Raw genomic sequence first — 4,002 nt, forward strand, 5'->3', positions numbered from 1 at the left:
TGTTTGATGAGAAGCTGCTTCACTGGATCTGGAGCCATGAAAAACTGACACGTTACTGTAAATGAGCAGAAAGAAAAATATGAAACCTGCGTCTGAAGCCCCTGATCTGTTACAGCCAACAGAACACGCCCATTACTCGTACGTCACGGCACCACACGCCCGTTGCTCGAAGAAATTACTATTGTGGCTTCGTACGACAATGCACCATAACTGATTTAAAAAAAAGAAAACGTTAATGTGGCTAAGGAAGACCACAAAATTTGAAAAATAGATTTAAATATAGGCGTTTGTCAACTGATAACCAGGAATAATTTGATTTGATTTTTAATTAATCAAACAAGTACTATTTAAAAGAAAGAAAAACATTAAGCAAACTGTCCAACACTTGGTTTATATTTTCGAAATATAGTAATAATAAAAAACGTCTCCTTTATATTTGAATTAATTACACTTTTATCTGTAGCTCTATTAAGATTAATAATATATTTATTTTTATTCATGGTGAGACATCTTATGAACCAGAGTGAACCAAGACAACAACTTTATTTATCACCATCAAACACACTACAGATCATCCGCTTCCTTCTTCCGTTCTGCCCTTCACAATAAAAGCCCAACCTAAAATCACTCGGAAGCAGGGAATGTGGGCGGTGTTCTTGCGCCGGCTGCCGACCAATCGGGCTGCCGCAGTTCCAAGGGCTCATTACATAATTTTCCCGTCAGCCTTTGCAACTCGTGAGCGCCTCTCGGACGTGTGAAGTGAACCGACGTCAAGAAACCTAACGAGAAGCGCAACATGAGGACTTCACAGCAGACAGATGTTAAGACAGATGGTCAGACAGACAGATGTACAGACAGACATTCAGACAGATGTTCAGACAGACAGACTTTCAGACAGACAGACGTTCAGACAGACGTTCAGAAAGATGTTCAGACAGACAGATGTTCAGGCAGATCTTCAGACAGACAGATCTTCAGACAGATGTTCAGACAGACATATGTTCAGACAGATGTTCAGACAGACGTTCAGACAGATCTTCAGACAGATCTTCAGACAGATGTTCAGACAGACAGATGTTCAGACAGACAGACGTTCAGACAGATCTTCAGACAGATGTTCAGACAGACAGATGTTCAGACAGACAGACGTTCAGACAGATGTTCAGACAGACAGACATTCAGAGAGATGTTAAGACAGACAGAGGTTCAGACAGACAGATGTTCAGACAGACAGACGTTCAGACAGATGTTCAGACAGATCTTCAGACAGACAGACGTTCAGACAGATGTTCAGACAGAAGTTCAGACAGAGAGACGTTCAGACAGACGTTCAGACAGATGTTCAGACAGACAGATGTTCAGGCAGATGTTCAGACAGATGTTCAGACAGACAGATGTTCAGACAGACAGATGTTCAGACAGACAGACGTTCAGACAGATGTTCAGACAGATGTTCAGAGAGACAGATGTTCAGGCAGATGTTCAGACAGAGACATTCAGACAGACATTCAGACAGATGTTCAGTCAGACAGATGTTCAAACAGACAGACGTTCAGACAGATGTTCAGACAGATCTTCAGAGAGATGTTCAGACAGATGTTCAGATAGATGTTCAGACAGATATATTTTCAGACAGACAGACGTTCAGACAGATGTTCAGACAGATCTTCAGAGAGATGTTCAGACAGATGTTCAGATAGATGTTCAGACAGATATATTTTCAGACAGACAGACGTTCAGACAGATGTTCAGACAGATCTTCAGAGAGATGTTCAGACAGATGTTCAGACAGATGTTCAAACAGACGTTCAGACAGATCTTCAGACAGATGTTCAGACAGACAGATGTTCAGACAGACAGACGTTCAGACAGACGTTCAGAGAGATGTTCAGACAGACAGACGTTCAGACAGACGTTCAGACAGATGTTCAGACAGACAGATGTTCAGGCAGATGTTCAGACATATGTTCAGACAGACAGATGTTCAGACAGACAGATGTTCAGACAGACAGACGTTCAGACAGATGTTCAGACAGATGTTCAGATAGACAGATGTTCAGGCAGATGTTCAGACAGAGACATTCAGACAGACATTCAGACAGATCTTTAGACAGACAGATCTTCAGACAGACGTTCAGACAGATCTTCAGACAGATGTTCAGACAGACAGACGTTCAGACAGATGTTCAGACAGACAGAGGTTCAGACAGACAGACGTTCAGACAGATGTTCAGACAGATGTTCAGACAGACGTTCAGACAGATCTTGAGAAAGATGTTCAGACAGACAGATGGTCAGAAAGACAGACGTTCAGACAGATGTTCAGACAGATGTTCAGACAGACAGACGTTCAGACAGATGTTCAGACAGATGTTCAGACAGAAGTTCAGTCAGACAGATGTTCAGACAGACAGACGTTCAGACAGATGTTCAGACAGATCTTCAGAGAGATGTTCAGACAGATGTTCAGATAGATGTTCAGACAGACATATTTTCAGACAGACAGACGTTCAGACAGATGTTCAGACAGACATATTTTCAGACAGACAGACCTTCAGACAGATGTTCAAACAGACGTTCAGACAGATCTTCAGACAGATGTTCAGACAGACAGATGTTTAGACAGACAGACGTTCAGACAGATCTTCAGACAGACAGATGTTCAGACAGACAGACGTTCAGACAGATGTTCAGACAGACAGATGTTCAGACAGACAGATGTTCAGACAGATCTTCAGACAGAAGTTCAGACAGACGTTCAGACAGATGTTCAGACAGATGTTCAGACAGACAGACGTTCAGACAGACGTTCAGACAGATGTTCAGACAGATGTTCAGACAGATGTTCAGACAGATCTTCAGACAGATGTTCAGACAGATCTTCAGACAGACAGACGTTCAGACAGATGTTCAGACAGATGTTCAGACAGACAGACGTTCAGACAGATGTTCAGACAGATGTTCAGACAGATGTTCAGACAGACAGACGTTCAGACAGATCTTCAGACAGATGTTCAGACAGACAGATGTTCAGACAGATGTTCAGACAGATTTTCAGACAGATGTTCAGACAGATGTTCAGACAGACAGACGTTCAGACAGACAGATGTTCAGACAGATGTTCAGACAGATGTTCAGACAGATCTTCAGACAGACGTTCAGACAGACAGATGTTCAGACAGATGTTCAGACAGACAGACGTTCAGACAGATGTTCAGACAGATGTTCAGACAGATCTTCAGACAGACGTTCAGACAGACAGATGTTCAGACAGATGTTCAGACAGACAGACGTTCAGACAGATGTTCAGACAGATGTTCAGACAGACAGACGTTCAGACAGACAGATGTTCAGACAGATGTTCAGACAGATGTTCAGACAGATGTTCAGACAGACAGACGTTCAGACAGATGTTCAGACAGATGTTCAGACAGACAGACGTTCAGACAGATGTTCAGACAGATGTTCAGACAGATCTTCAGACAGATGTTCAGACAGATCTTCAGACAGACAGACGTTCAGACAGATGTTCAGACAGATGTTCAGACAGACAGACGTTCAGACAGACAGATGTTCAGACAGATGTTCAGACAGATGTTCAGACAGATGTTCAGACAGATGTTCAGACAGATCTTCAGACAGATCTTCAGACAGACAGATCTTCAGACAGATGTTCAGACAGACAGATGTTCAGACAGATGTTCAGACAGACGTTCAGACCCACGTCAGGCCACAGGAGAGAGTGACGTGACGTGTGTCACAGAGACGACACCCTGTCCGAGGAGCATTTCCGGATCCATCCCCTTTAAATGCCCCCATGGAAGCACGGCACTGTCCTGTTACCTCGGTAACACATATGCTAAAATTGGAACGATACAGAGAAGATTAGCATGGCCCCTGCGCAAGGATGACACGCAAATTCGTGAAGCGTTCCTTTTTTTTTTTTTTTTTTAAACCCATAAACAGATCGTAACTTCCCATCCGGATTCATAATCCATCTCT

The 4,002-nt window shown here is 43.0% G+C and overlaps 1 non-coding gene across 1 annotated transcript; it reads left to right on the forward strand.

The window, feature by feature from the left end:
• Window positions 1-3,837: 3,837 nt before the first annotated feature.
• LOC124849820 lies at window positions 3,838-3,942 on the forward strand. The gene has a single exon (XR_007030392.1). It is a non-coding gene; the product is annotated as a U6 spliceosomal RNA (small nuclear RNA).
• Window positions 3,943-4,002: the final 60 nt, after the last annotated feature.

This window comes from Scophthalmus maximus, unplaced genomic scaffold (genome assembly GCF_022379125.1).
Source record: "Scophthalmus maximus strain ysfricsl-2021 unplaced genomic scaffold, ASM2237912v1 un_4, whole genome shotgun sequence".
In the NCBI taxonomy this organism is placed as follows: Eukaryota; Metazoa; Chordata; class Actinopteri; order Pleuronectiformes; family Scophthalmidae; genus Scophthalmus; species Scophthalmus maximus.